Below are 16,503 nucleotides of genomic sequence, written 5' to 3'. Positions count from 1 at the left end.
AATGATCTTAATGCACTCTCTATTGTATAGTAGTCAGTTCTTTTATGACTTTAGTCAGAAAGAAATATTCTGCATCCTGCTGGCTGTCTTATGGAAGCAAACACCAGAAATCTTGTGTCTTTTGAAATGTTAGAGTGATCAGTGTAGCAAAAATTCTAATTGGTATTTATAATAATAATGTAAAGTCAGATACTGGGGATCATGGAGAAGTTGAGCATCAGAGAATCAAAGCAGCCAGCCACTAGAGAGTTCTTACCTCTACCAATACTCTGACAAAGGGGCGGTGCTGTCCTCAGACTGCATTCTGGGACTGCATTCTCAGACAGACTCTTCAGACTGCATCCCCCCTGTACAAAGTCTCAGACTGTAACCTCAGACTGACTACCCAGACTGACTGCTTCTTGTCTCCTCCTGCCTTATGTTCCTCTCTCTGTTCAGCCATATCCCTTCCTATCTCTACCTCCTTAGTGCTGGGATGAAAGAAGTGTCACTCCAAGTGCTGGGTTCACTTTTGTGTTTCTCTTTTAGACTGGATCAATTTCGTGTAGCCCAGGGTGGCCTTGAACTAACAGAGATCTGTCTTCCTTTGTCATCTGAGTGCTGGGGTTAAAGGTGTGTACTAACACTGCCTGGCCTCTATGGCTAAGTAGTGTGGCTGCTGGAATTAAAATTGTGCCATCACTGCCTAGCTTGTATGGCTAACTAGTGTGTCTAGCTTTGCACTCTGATCTTAAGGCAAGCTTTTTTGTTAGATCATAAAATATCACCACAAACTGGTGTTTTTCTCTATTCAAGTCATGTAAGGTAGTGTAATTCTCCATGGAACGAAACTGCAAAGATAAAAAGTGGAAGTCAGTTAAAGCTTTATTCTGCCCAAAGCATAGCTAGAATCTATGTAGTATAGTTCATTATTTTTAGATCATTGTCTATGACTGAGGGCATCTAGAAAAAGAGAGTCATAATAAGTCTATCTACTCTTAATGGCTCGGTGGCTTCATAGTTCAGATACTCAAACATTATTTAGATGAATTCCATTCAAATGCTCTCCCATAAATATTTCCCAGAAGGGCCACTGGAACTAGCATTATTATGTAAGGGATGGTCATTTCACAGAAAAGTCAGGATTTGTGCTTCTCCCCACACTGCTAATTTTACTCTCATGTGACAAGTCTTGAATCACCAAACAACTTAGGAAAGGTAAACTTTACTTCTCAAGAAGAATGACAGGCATGTCTCCCTCCTCATGGCTGTCCATATAGATGCAAACGATGGTGCACAATGCAGGCTTTCTTCTTCATATGTAGCGCATATTGTACACGCAGCAGACTTACTCCTCAAGTAACCATAAAGGAAATTAGATGAACTTAAGAGGATTGTTTTTGTTTTAAAGAAAATTAGATTTTTTTTCTAGTAAAATAATATCATCAACATAGTCACAGGTTTTCACATTGTATGGAATTAGTTTACTAACCATTTAAGAATTCAAAATGTCCTCAACTTAATAAAGTGAAATATCCATCAACTAGGATAAGCTTCTTTATCTCCCCCTACTAAAAAACAAAAGGAAGGCTTGTGCAATGCTCAGGTTGTTGCTCTTCTGATGAGAAATTGGCTTATGTGAACATTTATTGCCTACCCTTTCACATACCCTGTATATCAAGAAACAGCACATGGTGCCTGTGGTCAAGATTCTCATGCATTCAACAGACTCAGGGCCAGGTAACATTACAACATTGCCAAATTGGAACGTATCAAAAAACCCATAATGAAAATTAGTTTGTTTTGAGGCTTTTGAATTTTTATTTCATCCATCTATCCATCTGTCTGTCTGTCTATCTTGTCTGTCTATCTGTCTATCCATCCATATATCTATGTATCATCTTTCATATATCTATCTGTGTTTCTGTTATCTATTTATATATCTATCATTTATCCATCCATCCATTCATCTACTGTTCACTCCTTCTAAGTGGAATTATATAGTGTTGTAGATAAAAAATAAAGTAAGTTAAACATTCAGATGATATTAGCCTTTATCATTGATATTAGTCAAGTGTAAATGTTTCCATTTTACAGCCCATATTAGTTGATGATTGATGGTGTTTCCTCTGAGCCTTACAACATTCCTAGGAGTCTGTTAGTGAAAGATTTTAGTTTTAAGCAACAGAACTTCACATTGAGTAGTTCACTCAAACTATAGACTCTCAGAGAGCTGATTATTAGACCCAGGACTATATCTAACTTACTCAGTGTAAAAGCTGCCTTGGTGCATCGCCTCAAAGAAATGAAGTATCAGTTCTGCCACCATTGATTACCAGCACCAATTTAACTTTTTCTTCATGAGTCTTGCCATGAAACTACTGGTATGTTTCATAATCAGTGGGAGAATATGACCTTAGAAGCAATTATGATGCTTTCTTTTAGACATTCTGCCCTTTCTCTCATCTACTGAATGTATTCTGCATTCCTGGCTGCTGTGAGTTTTGCAGACCTCAAGCCTTTTCCAGGACAAAGAGGCTTATGAATGGCTATTGGGACATGGACTAGATAAGCTCCCACGCTTGAAACAGAGAGTTCTCATGGGGTAAGGGACTATAGAAGTGCAAAGAGAGAGCAGACCCTGCTAGTTGGTAGGTGAGAGGAACTGAAAAGAAGATTAAAGTGCATGGAAAGAATATTTTACTTAACTACTGTTGGAATGTATATCTGTACATCCCTAAGCTATGCCTAATGCTGCACTAAAGTAACCAAATAAAATGATTTTTTTCCTTGCTTGTTTTCATATCTGTACAGAAGAAATTACAGTTGGAGGTTACCTCATTTAACAGAGAGGGCAGCATAATTCAAGACAATCAGAACAATTCCCACTGTTTACAATGTCAATGATTTCACTTTTCCAAAGAATTTTCTTATGACTCATTCAGATTTGTTCATTAGGTTTCTTCCTAGTTTCATAAGCTACACAATGGCTCAGGCAGCTCTTAAGCACAGAGAGAATGATGTCTTTTGCAATTGGAAGATTTCCTCTTCTGCTTACTTTCTTCCCTTTTTATTCAGCCAGAGAAGTTGAACATGAATGTGTTCCCTCCCTCTTTACATTCTTCTTTCAGAGAACTCTTATTCCCCTTTCTCTTGGGAAAGCTCTCACTGATGTCATTTTGGGGACAGCGATGAAGGAAAATAAGAACAGAGTAGTTGAAGGAGTTTAAAGTCTTCATTAAAATACTTAAAAGTATGTTCCTCTCAAAAAGAATGGTATAAGTGAATTATTTTGATTCTCTTTCATGTTTTACCAATATTTGTCAAGACAAAAAATCACATAAGAACATCTGGGGATTAAACTCATGTCCCCAAAGAGAACCAACTTCTAAGAATACAAGAAAAACACACTCGATGTGTTTTTGATGAGCATATTTTGAGGGGCATGAACCTTGAAGAAGCACTTTGCTGTTTGTATGCATTGGGCTTATATAATCAGTTGGGAGTTTGTATTAATTTTCCCAATTTATGAGATGGGAACTTAACTCTAATGAGTAGGTAGGTAACTTAAAGGTTACTTTCTATCTTTGACAATCTATTATGTCATCATTTTAGTTCTTTTCACAGATACTTGGTCAAAGGTGAGGTTCTTTGACTGTAATATTGTGAATTTGAAGCAATAAGGTCTTTTAATGATTTTGTTTATGACAATTTATAAATTACTGAGATATAAGATTAAAGTGGACCAATTGTGCATTTTGTTATGGTTTCCTGCATGTATCCAGGTATACAAATGATGTTTAGTAAGTAATCTAAAGTATATTTAATGGAACAAGTTTATAAGTTACAAGCATAATATATATCCATTTGAGCAAAATGGAGGGAGACAAATCCATATGTACTTTTGCTGAACAACAAGGAGGAAGGATTATACAAACCAGAGGAGTCAAGATGAGGGAGCCCATAGAGACAGCTGACCTGAGCTCATGGACTCTGGACCATCACTTAGGCAGCTTCCATGGGACTAACCTAGACTCTCTGAATGTATGTGACAGTTGTGTAGCTTAGTTTATACATAGGGCTTTTAGCAGTGAGATCAGGACCTGTCCCTGGCACTTAACTGGCTTTGGGGAACCTGTTCAGCATGCTGGATTACATTGTCTAGTCTTGAAGCAAGGGGAGGGGCGCAGTCCTGCCTCAAGTTGATGTTCCATGCTTTGCTAAAGCCCATGTGAAGTCTAGCCCTTTCTGAGCATTTTTATCTGCTTTTTATTAATGAAGAAAAGTTCTTTGGAACGTTGTGTAGACATAACAATGACTTTTACGATGGAGTGAAAAGAGGCGGGAGAACAGGCAGAATAGGATGGGAGGGAGGCATTCTTGTTCTGTGACTCTTGCGATTATAATTTTTACTTAAAATTATTTGAAACAAAATAGCTATAGTTATTAAAATGAAGGACTGCTTGTGCGAAGTCACCTTTATCTGCATCATACCTCTAATTCTCCTTTTCAATCTCTGTGGTCATGTTCTTTATATCTAAAGCCTTCTAAATAGCCACATTAGAACATCTGGGATATAAATTACATATACATTTTGCTGTAATTACTTTCTAGTTATCACTTCACTTGAAAACTATAAATTTTCTGTGGTTATCCATATGCCCAAATTTTATAGTCAATAAATTGGATAGTATTTTCAGAAACTTTGTCATTAAGTGTTCACAGGGGAAAAGAAAAATGTTGAAAAGATTAAGAATTTAATAAAGGGGCAACAACCAAATGCAGGAGTCACAAATGTGGATCTCATTTATTTCTAAAGCTGTGTTTTGATAAGCTTTCTAAGCTGCTGATGAGTGATAGGGTGTGTGTATAAAACATTGCAGACTCTCAAGAGTCTATGTTGGAACTGCTGAGCTGTAAAACCCATGGGTCCCTTCAACCCATTGTAAGAAAGACATTAGGAAGCAAGTACACAGAATCCAAGATGGGTCCTTAACAGCTCAAGTAGAGAAGCTGATGCTGATTATATGACCATGCCATATCCAGGCATTTACCTACTATGCTTGAATAAGGAAACACATCATGGGATAAATGTGAAGAATTAAGGAAGAGACTTCCAAAGATAGAATTGTTAATTAACAAGACACATTGATAACTCTGGAAATCTTAACTCAGAATTAAATCCTTTAGGTGGTTTAGTGATTTCAATGTCCTTTTTGTGACATTATTAAACATCTCCATGTATCATTTTAGAAGGGGAGTAAGTAAATTATCACTCAGTAAAATAATTGTGCTTTTTTGTTATGTGAATTATTTATTTCTGAAGCATGAACTTCTATTTATCATACTTTTAAGCCATGGAACTCAAAAATGCTTTGCTTTTGCAGATTATTTTTTAAAATCATTAGCTGTAGTGACCTTGAATAATTTTAGGACAGTTTCTTGTTTTGTTTGTACTTAATGGAAATGAGAAAGAATGCACAAAATTATTATCAATAACATTTACTGAAATTTGTACTATGCTTCATAATTTCCTTTGTAACCATCTCACTTTTGCCATATCATAAGCCTAAGATATATAATTTCCCTGGTAGCTCCTGTGATCCCTAACACCCTGCCAACAATCAGAGTAAAAAGTAATCTTGCAATCAATCCATGAGATAACAATGTATTCACTAAACAGACACCCAGAAAACAATTTTCTGAATAGATCAGTAGTCCAAAGCAGGAAAAACAAACAACTATAACAGCAACATCAACAAAAAACAACAGCAGCAGCAACAACAACAACAAAACAAAACTGTGATGGGGGATGTCCTTATGTATATATGTTTCTTTTATTGGTTGAGGAATAAAACACTGATTGGCCAGGCAGGATGCATAGGTAGGGCTGTAGGACCAGGAACATGCTGGGAAAAGAAAGGCAGAGAGATATCAGGAAGAGAAATGCCAGGTATACTCCGATAAAGCCATGTAGATATACATAGATTAATAGTTATGGGTTAATAATTAAGAGAGAGCTAGCCAATAAGAAGCCTAAGCCATTGACTAACACTTTTATATTTAATATAGCTTCTGTGTGTTTATTTGGGGCAAAGTGGCTGTGGGACCAGGGTGAAAAGAAACTCCAGCTACAAAACTAATTTTAGGTTTCAGGAAATTTGATTCTTTAACTCATTGTTATTAAAATTGGCTTCTATTTTAAATCACTTTGACAAACACTAAATGTTAACACACTTAACTACTGTATCAATGTGGTAACTCAAAACTTTGAAGTCCAAGTAGTTTCATAGACTATCAATCATATACAATTTTGTCACGCTATTTTTTTTTTTTTGATGCTTCAACTAATTATAAGACGCTAAATATACTTGATGTAAAGTAACAATCAGTGACTCCCTCAGTGGGTGGGAGGTTACTGAGATGTCAGCTTCGGATCAAAAAGTTATCCTGAATGATTATGATATCAAATTATTGCAGGAGTCTCAGTCATAGAATCTTGCTACAAGGTGTTGTCATATCATTTTTTTTTATTATTTTAAATCATGTTTCAGTGTTTGTGCATCTTTACTGTGAAATGTAGTCAGTCTACAGCTCTTAGGCTGCACTTCAGAGTTAGATTTTTATTAAGTCAAGGGAAGAAATGAATTTATCTTCTATCTTATTTCCCCCCTTTTTATTTTGAATCATCTTAAGTGTAAAGAAAAAAGGATACTTATAATAGTTCCCTCCTCCTCCTTTGTGCTTGTTTACATTATTTCAGTTGCTAGAATGTTGTCATAAGTAGTATGCAGTTGCACCATCCTACCTAGGGTGTGAGTTGTTCTTTAGTCCATGGTATACATAGTGTACACCCTCCCAGTCACATGGTACTGGTTTCAGTTATCAAGATTACCGATTATGAGGCTGACTCCATGATATTCCAATATTTGTGCTCAAAAAACCCTTATTTTGCTTTACAATAGCCTTAAACAGAATGGAAATGATGCCAGTGCTGTAATTGTTCTAATTTATAGTTATTTAATAACTCATTGTACCTAATGAATTAAATTGCGTTGTGAGTACATATGTGTAGGGAAAACCACAGCATAAGTAAGGGTTGGTAGTATCATGGTTTCAGGCATCCACTGGAGGTCTTGGAACATATACCTGGATGATAAATGCAAAACTACTTGTATATACTTCATTCAGTTATTAACAATTTGCCAACCTTTTCTTCATTCTGTCTGTCCTTTCTTTGCCCTCTTCCTCCTTACCCCCTGCACTTTCCCTCCCTATTTCCCTGTCCTCTGTTGGAGCCCTAAGGATGAGAACATTCTCCTACATAACTGCAATGCCACCCTTAAACTATAATGTTTATTCAGTAACATTGTCTATTATGCTATCGCCATGTAACCTTTATGTAAGTATTAAAATTTTGAGAACAAAAATTTTGCATTACATCTAATTATGTTATTCTGGTCTTGTTTAATCTGGAATATTTCCTTGGCCTTTTATTTGATTTTAATGACATTGACTCTGTTTTTCAAGAGCACAGACATATTGTCTTGTAAAATGTCTTTCATTCTGAAATTTTAAAATTATTTCTTTATGGTTAGAATGGAGCTAGGCCCTTGAATACATCTCACACTTGATGCTGGCATTTATTATTGCATCATGCTGAGATGACTTGACAGTCACATTGTTTCCCAGTAGTGATGTCAATGTGAACATTTGATTAAGGTTTTGAATCTGAAATTAATCCATTACAAGTGTGGTTTCTGTTTCCAATTAATATGCAGCTTGTAGGATGATATGAGAGACTATAAATAACCTGATACTTCTGACCTTTCATGGGGAGGTCTTGGTACCCTGTGATAACTCCTGTCTGTGTCATTTGTTATACTGGTGAAGGAAATGGCATTTTTCTGACTTCATCCTTTCACTTGCATTTGTCAGCAAATATTCTTCTGCACTAGCATCTTTATTGTAGTTGAAGTTAGGGCTGAGAATCAGCCCTTCCCCTTCAGTGGATATTTGACTGCCAGTGGTGGCTTTGTTGATATTGCTTAGCTAATTTGTACATGTTGCTGTAGAAGCCGAGGCTGTGGTGTTCATATTAGGTCAGTTTCCCAGGGTCTTTCTCAAGTCCATGTTTATAATTTTCTTTTCCCTACTCAGGACTTATGATCATCTAGGAGGTAGGGCATATGGAACTGTACAAATGTTTCTAATTCAGGACATAAATTCTATGAATTGTGGGCAATATTACTCGAAAGAGGGTGATGATTATCATAGAACTCAATATTTTCCAATTTATTCTTTAGGAAATTTTCATAAAAACAAAACTGAAAGTTTTGTTGTTGTTGTTGACTTGTTTCATTAATTTATTATTTACTTTTGTTTCTAGCAACCTGTGCTGAACAATCCTCCTGTTGGAAGGGATATATGAAGGGATATATACTAAAATAATACAAGATGAATCCCAAGAAAGCAGTATTTTATCCTGTTTTATGGATAAAAACAACAGTGGAAGGGGACTGCTTTCTATGCTATGAGGCCTCAAAAGTTGAAGAAATGCATTTGCTTTTAGTTGACACATTAGTTGCCCACATTTATGGGATATAGTGACATTTCAGTGCATACATACTGAATTTAATGAGCAACTCAAGGTCATTAGCATGATTATCACCTCAATTATTTGTCACTTTTTTGCCATTGCCTTCAAACCCTCTCTACTAGATTTTGTGGAAATACCAATTAATTGTTGTTGACTGTGATCAGAGGCTTAGGTTCCAACATTAACTTAAATTTGATGGCTATCTGTACCTTGCATGATGCATACTTTATAGCTATCTTGTTGTTTAAAGCTTAATAAGAGTAAGCTCTGGGTCGTATTGTAATTATGGCAGAGCTTAGGAAACTGATGAAGAAGGGTGGTGTCTAAGGATGCACTTGTCTAGCATGTGCAGAGCTCTGGAATGACCAAAATACAACCCAACCAACCAAGCAGACAGACACTAGAGGACAAGTAAACATAATTCTTGGTATTTGGAAATGAAAATAACAGATTTTCATAGTGCTCCCATGTCAAGAAGAAATCCTTATGCGTGTTAAAGATACTGTGCTGGTGGTGTAAATGTAAGCGAGTCCAGCCAGAGTGGAAGATCAGACCAGTGTCTCCCATGTAGGACAGGGAAGCTGTACTCAAGAAATATTCTCTGAAATTTCTTTTAAAAGAGATTTGAAATTAAAATTTAATTACATCATTTACCCCTTCCCTTTCCTCCCTCCAACCTTTCTCGTGTACCTCTATTTCTTAAATTGTTGTTGATGTTGCGTGTATTCCTAAGAACATAAGTATAACCAGCCCAGTCCCTATGCTATAATTGAGAGTCTAATTGATTACTCACAGATCCTAACAATATGGCAGCCAAAACAAGGCCTTAATGATGAAAACATGGATTGACATGTTAGCAAGGAGGAAAACTGTCATAAGCCCCGCCCTTAAATGTAACTATAGATAGTTATTGATTGTTGAGATGAGAGAACCAAGGGATGAGACTCTAATCAGTTGCCTCTTATCAAGTGATCATCTCTAAAAGCACAACCATATAAATAACACAAACAGGCTCTACAAATTGCGTTTATATATCTATATGCTGATGGGGAATGACACCTGGCTGGGCAAGAAAACTCACATTACAATATGCTTGTATACTTGTAATGATATGAATGAAAAGAAGAAGAGAAAAATCTAAAGAACTAAATAAAACTGAAACTATACCCAGCTATAATATTCTTGGGTATTTGCCTAAAGTAATCTAATTCAACTTACTATAGAAACAGTCACATAATTGTTTATTATAGTACTATTTACAATAGCTAAATTACTCAAGCAACCTTGGTATCCAGCAACTTGGGGACAGATAAAGAAAATGTGGTGTGTATATACAGTTGGATTATTTTTCATCCTTCCCCAAAAGAATTAAGTTGTTTGCAGAAAAAATGGATGCAACTGGAGATAATCACATCAAGTGAATTAAGCCAGCTTTAGAAATATAACTATCATATATTTTCTCTAATTTCTAGTCCCTTGATTGTATGCCCACACAGAATCCCATATGTGTATGCCATAGAAGTGAAAGCCAACTCTCCAGGAGGGAAAGTGGAATAATGTGAGGAGGATGATAGTGGAAAGCCAGAAGGGGACATGAAAAAGTGTTCAATATACTTATATACTTGGATGAAAATGATCTTACCTAATAGTTCTCTGGACAATAATATACATAATGAACATTTTAGAAATAAAGCAAATAAATGGGTAAAATATTAAGAACTGAAAGACGATAAAATGCTTTAGATACAACCTATAGAAGGCAATGAACACAAATGAAAAGTACATAGAGAAATAGCTAAATTCATTGTCATAGTGGAATATTTCTTTTTCTTGGCATTATTTATTTATTTATATATATTTATTATTTTTCTTATTTAAATATCAATCCCAGTTCCCTCTCCCTCCCTCCCTCTCTTGCCCACCAACCCTCCCCCCAGTCCCATTCTCCCCTGGCTCCAAAGGGAGGGCGATGCCTTCCAGGAGGGATCATTATAATCTTTCAAGTTATTTGGAGTAGGGCCCTCCCTCCTGCCTCTAGGCTAAGGGAGTAACTTCCATGGGGAATGTGCTCCCAGAGTCCTTTTGTGCACCAGGGATAAATCCTGGTTCCACTGTCAGAGGTCCTTTAGACTACCCAGGCCTCCTAACAGAGACCCATGTTCAGGGGGTCTGAGTCAGTATAATGCTGGTTTCCCAGCTATCAGTCTGGGGATCCATGAGCTCCCCCTTGTTCAGGTTAGCTGTCTTTGTGGGTTTCTGTAGCCTGGTATTGACCCCATTTTCTTATCACTACTCCCTCTCTGCAACTGGATTCCAATTCATTTTAGTGTTTAGCTGTGGGTGTCTGCTTCTGTTTCTATCAGCTACTAGATAAAGGGCTCTATGATGGCATATAAGTTAGTTATCAATCTAATTATCAGGGAAGGGCATTTAAGGTAGCCTCTCCACTGCTACTCAGATTGTTAGCTTGGGTCATCCTTGTAGGTCTCTGGACATTTCTTTAGGGTCAGTTTTCTCTTAAAACCTATAATTCTCACTCTAATATGGTATCTATTTTTTTGCTCTGATCTATTCATCTCCTAACTCAATCTTCCTAGTCCCACATGTTCTCCTCTCCTCCCCTTCTCTTTCTCCTACCTCCCTCTCCACTCACTGCCCCTCCCACTCCAAATATGCTCAGGGTATCTTGCCCCTTTCCCCTTTTGTGAGGGACTTATATGAATCTCCTAGGTTCCTCCTTGTACCCTAGTTTCTCTGGTGGTGTGAATTATAGGCTGGTGATCCTTTGCTCTATGTCTAAAATCCATATATGAGCGAGTACATACCATGCTCTTCTTTTTTGTGACTTGGTTACCTCACTCAGGATGGTTTCTTCAAGTTCCATCCATTTGCTTGTGAATTTCAAGAATCCATTGTTTTTTTTTTCCCCCACTGAGTAGTATTCTATTGTGTAAATGTACATCTTCTTTATCCATTCTTCATTTGAGGGGCATCTAGGTTGCTTGCAGGTTCTTGCTACTACAAATAATGCTGCTATGAACATAATTGAAGAGATGACTTTGTTGCATGGATGTGGATCATTTGGGTATTTGCTTAAGAGTGGAATTGCCGGATCCTGTGGTAAACTGATTCCAATTTTCCTGAGGAACTGCCATACTGATCTCCAAAATGGTTGTATGAATTTGCACTCCCAGCAGCAGTGGAGAAGTGTTCCAGTTTCTCTACATCCTTTCCAGCACAAGCTGTCATTGGTGTTTCTAATTTTAGCCATTCTGATAGGAGTAAGATGGTATCTCAGAGTTGTTTTGATTTGCATTTCCCTGATGGCTAAGGATGTTGGGCACTTTCTTAAGTCTTTCAGCCATTTTGGATTTCCCTATTGAGAATTTTCTATCCAGTTCTGTACCCCACTTTTTAGTAGGGTTATTTGGTGTTTTGCTGACTAATTTCTTGAGGTCTTTGTATATTTTGGAGGTCAACCCTGTACAATAAAGGAACTTCAGGATGCATCAACATCCCCAACTTCAAGCTCTACTATAGAGCTGTTGTCCTGAAAGCAGGTCTGTATTGGCACATACATAGACAGGTAGACAAATGGAATTGAATTGAAAATCCTGATATTAACCCACACACCTACGGACACCTGATTTTTGACAAAACAGCTAAAATTATGCAATGGAAGGAGGAAAGCATCTTCAACAAATGTTGCTGGCACAACTGGATGATGGTGTGTAGAAGACTGCAGATAGACCCATGTCTGTCGCCATGCACAAAACTCATGTCCAAATGGATGAAAGGCCTTACCATAAATCCAGCCACACAACCTCTTAGAAGAGAAGGTGGGAGCTACCATTGTAAGAATTAGTATAGGAGACCACTTCCTGAACATAACACCAGAAGCACAGACACTGAGATTGACAATTAATAAATGGGACCTACTCAAACTGAGAAGCTTCTATAAGGCACAGACTGGGAAAAGATCTTTACCAACTCTACATAGTGGAATATTTTAAAACACTTCTCCCAGTAACCTACAGACAAGGGGAACTATGCCCATGAATTCTCAACAATATGCCTGCCTAATTGAGGCCTGCATAATGGCAGCACCAGCTGTCTTGCCAACCTGTATGAGAGAAATTTCATAAGGCTCCTCCCATAGATGAAGAGCTCTATTCTAAGATAGGGGTAATCAGTTTTCTCTAGGGATGAGACCATTGGTAGGTTATCTAGCCCTAAGTGTTCTAAAGGAACACATAAAAGAAACAATAAGTGGACTCAGTGGAATGAACACATACATACATACATACATACATACATACATACATGCATACATAATATCTCTGTGTGGAATATATATATATATATATACATACATACATATATATATCTTTGTGTGTGTGTATTTATGTGTGTGTGTGTGTGAGAGAGAGAGAGAGAGAGAGAGAGAGAGGAAGAGAGAGCGAGAGCGAGAGGGAATTGGGGGCATCTCCGTGTCTGGAGAGTGAAAGACAGGAATAATGTAAATACAATATTAATGTATGATATTCTTAAAAATATATTAAAATGAGAATAGTAACAAAGGGATAGTAGACTAATCTGGAGAAGTTTGGGGACAAAGTGTGGATGTGAAAAGGCTTTTGAAGCATGCTACTGTCTGGGAGTGGAGAGATGTTATATAGTAGGGATCATAGGGAACATGCCATCTTTCTGCTTTATCTGCTCAGATATTGAAAGTTCTACTCAGTGATTTATGTTTCACCCATAGTTCATAAAAGGAAAGTTAGCTTCACTAATGAAATTGCAATTACTGTAGATGGTGGTCAGCTGTAGAAATAGGATATTTTTGACAGCAAATAAAATTCTGTCTATTGATTTCTTGGCAAACAGGTGCAAAGTGGATTTTCCTTTCAAAGGAACATTTTAATCATGCAGCATTGAGCACAAATTACATGAAAATTAAAGAAACAAAACATTAGCTTTTATTATTTGGCACTGTCCAGTATTAATCATTTCAATTCCAGTTCCTACACCTAATATTTTTGAATCCTGTTCTTATTGATTTCTAACTCCCAAGCCAAGGGAAAGTACTAAAACAGGTAACCTTGTAGTACAAGTAAACTGGCCAATTCAAAAGTATGGAGATCTACTTTGCTTGCAATGACTGCTCTGCAAAAAACATTACATGGATTACTTTCAAGTATGTAAGAATATAGAACAAACAATGTAAAAAATAGTTTAAAGGCTGCTGAAAAAAATCTTCAGTAACTATCAAGTGCCATTTGGTTTAGTAAGCAAGTTATATCTGTTTTAAGATTGGTGTCCACTGGAGAGAAAAGTATAACAGAACTACTTGTATTAAATCAGATTGCAGCATTAGATCACTGAAAAAAACGAATGTGGATGTTTGAACATACTGTTGGTCCCAAACTCTTCTTTCTTACACTGACTATGGTATTATTTTAGGAGACATTTTACTACTTTTTTTAAAAATATTATCTATACTAAGATACAACATTGTTACAGAGTACCACACAGTGCATTGATTTGTACATATACCATATGTAATGATTGAATTAGGCTGGCAAGCCCTTTCTTCTGTTCCAACATCAATCATTTCTACTCATGGAAACTTCCTTACTCTTCTACTGATTTTGAAACACACCTTACATTGTTGTAGCCAGTAGTCACCTGAATGATGCTACAGAGAACCAAACTCAGTCATCCATTCTCTATGCTTTAATTTTGCCTTATTTCTACCTCCCTATACTGTTCCCAGTCTCTAGTGACCATTGTTCAGTTCCATTCTCCTATGAGATTGGAATTTTACTTGTTAGAAATGAATGAGAACATGCATTATTTATTTTTCACTAACTATTAGGCTTATTTCACTTAACATAATGGTTTTCTTTTCCACCAATTTCCCCACAAATGGTTGTGTATCACTCTTTTTATAAATAATATTTCACCACACACACACACACACACACACACACAAATTAATCTTCTTTATGAATTCATTTGTTTATGACACCCTGGTTGATTTGATATCTTGCTATCAAGAATAATGTGCTCAATACATGTGGAAGTACAGCTAACTCTTATTCTAAATTAATTTTCTTGGATATATAATTAGTAATAGCATTCCTTACTAAGTAATATCAAATTCAAATTTTTATTTTTGAGTGGAATTATCTTTTTTTCCCAAAGTGGATTTGTTAATTTATATTTTTACAAACAATGTATATTTTCTCATTTTTTTGTATCCTTCTCAGAATTTGGTTCTGACTTTTTGAAAACAAATATTCTAACTGGGAAAAAAATACTAGCTCATTGTCATTTCATTTGCATTTTTCTGATTACCAATTCTTCTTTTTTTTAGTATCTTTATAGATGTCTCTTTGGCATATGTCTTCTTTTGTGAAATGTCTACCTTGAAATTGCATTTTTCTGGTATTTTTGAATTCCTTCAATGTTTTTGCATATTAATTCCTTGCCAGATGACTCTTTTGCAATTATTTTCTTCTGCTTTCTGGTTGAAGAAGCATTTATACTATATTAATTACAAATGTTTGGCCAATAGCTAAGGCTTATTAATAACTAGCTGTTACATTTTAAGTTAACCCATATTCCTTACTTACACTTCTGCCATATGGCTATACCTTTATTAGCATGGCATGTTCATCTCCTGGATCTTCAATATCTGACTGGTGACTGTTCCCTTCTTCCTCCCAGCATTCTTCTAGATTGGTTTTCCTGCCTAACCTTATTCTGTTTAGCTATTGGCCAGTCAGATTTGTTATTAAACCAATCACAGTGACATATATATTTAAGGACCATGACAATCCTTTGAGATCTTATGGAAAGTATTCAAGGTCAGTAGAATGATGAATTTGTTTCCATCTGAATCTGTATGGCCCTCTGTCAGTCTCCAAGTCTACATTGCATCTTGATTGGTTGAGTTTTAATTAGCCCACGGTTCATCCAGAGCAACGCAAAATATTATATACTATTTGTTGTCACATCAAATATTCTCCAGTTTCTTTTTTCCTTGAAGTGGATAATAATGCATATGACTCTAGGTTAAAAAATGACAACCTAAATCCAAAGATCAAGGAAACATGGTTTTTGTTTGCAGGAAAAAGTAAAAATAAAATTATGGAACAAGCCAATCAGAATTGTGAACAAAGCCTGGTTATGGTAGAATAGTGTCTGCAGGTGTTTCCACAGATGGAGCAGCTTTGACGACTTTTGAAAGTTCCTTCTCCAAGCTGTCAGGAATGCAAATGTGCTTTAAAAAAACATTCATTTTGCCTGGAAGTAAAAGATTCCTTGGGTGCTTTTGCAGACTAGTGAGAAAGTGTGGTGAAGGGGAGGCTGAGCTGCCATGTGTATAGAATGGACAGAGGAACAAGATGAGAACAGGAATAAGGCAATGGAGACACATTTGTTAGTAACTACATCTTGTAAGCAATGAGACTCCTGTGAGACATTAAACAGGAGAGTGACCTTCTCAATCCTGAGTTTGAAAAGGTGACCCTGTAGATTATTAAGTGATTTTTCTTTGTCTAATATGACACATAAAAAATTGTAATCATCATCATTACTACCATCTTCATATATTAGCCTTGGCAGGCTTCAGTGATGATGTGATCTACTGCTACCTGCATGCATGGAGTTCTATGTTTTGTTTTCAAAGAATCCAGGGAGGAAAAAAGAGGCAATATTTACATTCAATTCCTGAGTAGTTAGGCTAGGAAAATAACATATTATTATTATTTGAAGTAAAACATGTTCCACTTTACATAGGAATGCAGGATTTTAATAAGGATTAACAAAATTGAACTTTGACATCTCTCAAAATACTTTAAATAAATGCGAAGAAGCCCTGCTCAAAGGTGCAGAAAACATATTCAACAAAATCATAG

Source organism: Phodopus roborovskii, unplaced genomic scaffold (assembly GCF_943737965.1).
Source record: "Phodopus roborovskii unplaced genomic scaffold, PHOROB, whole genome shotgun sequence".
Taxonomy (NCBI): Eukaryota; Metazoa; Chordata; class Mammalia; order Rodentia; family Cricetidae; genus Phodopus; species Phodopus roborovskii.
This window is presented reverse-complemented; position numbering follows the sequence as displayed.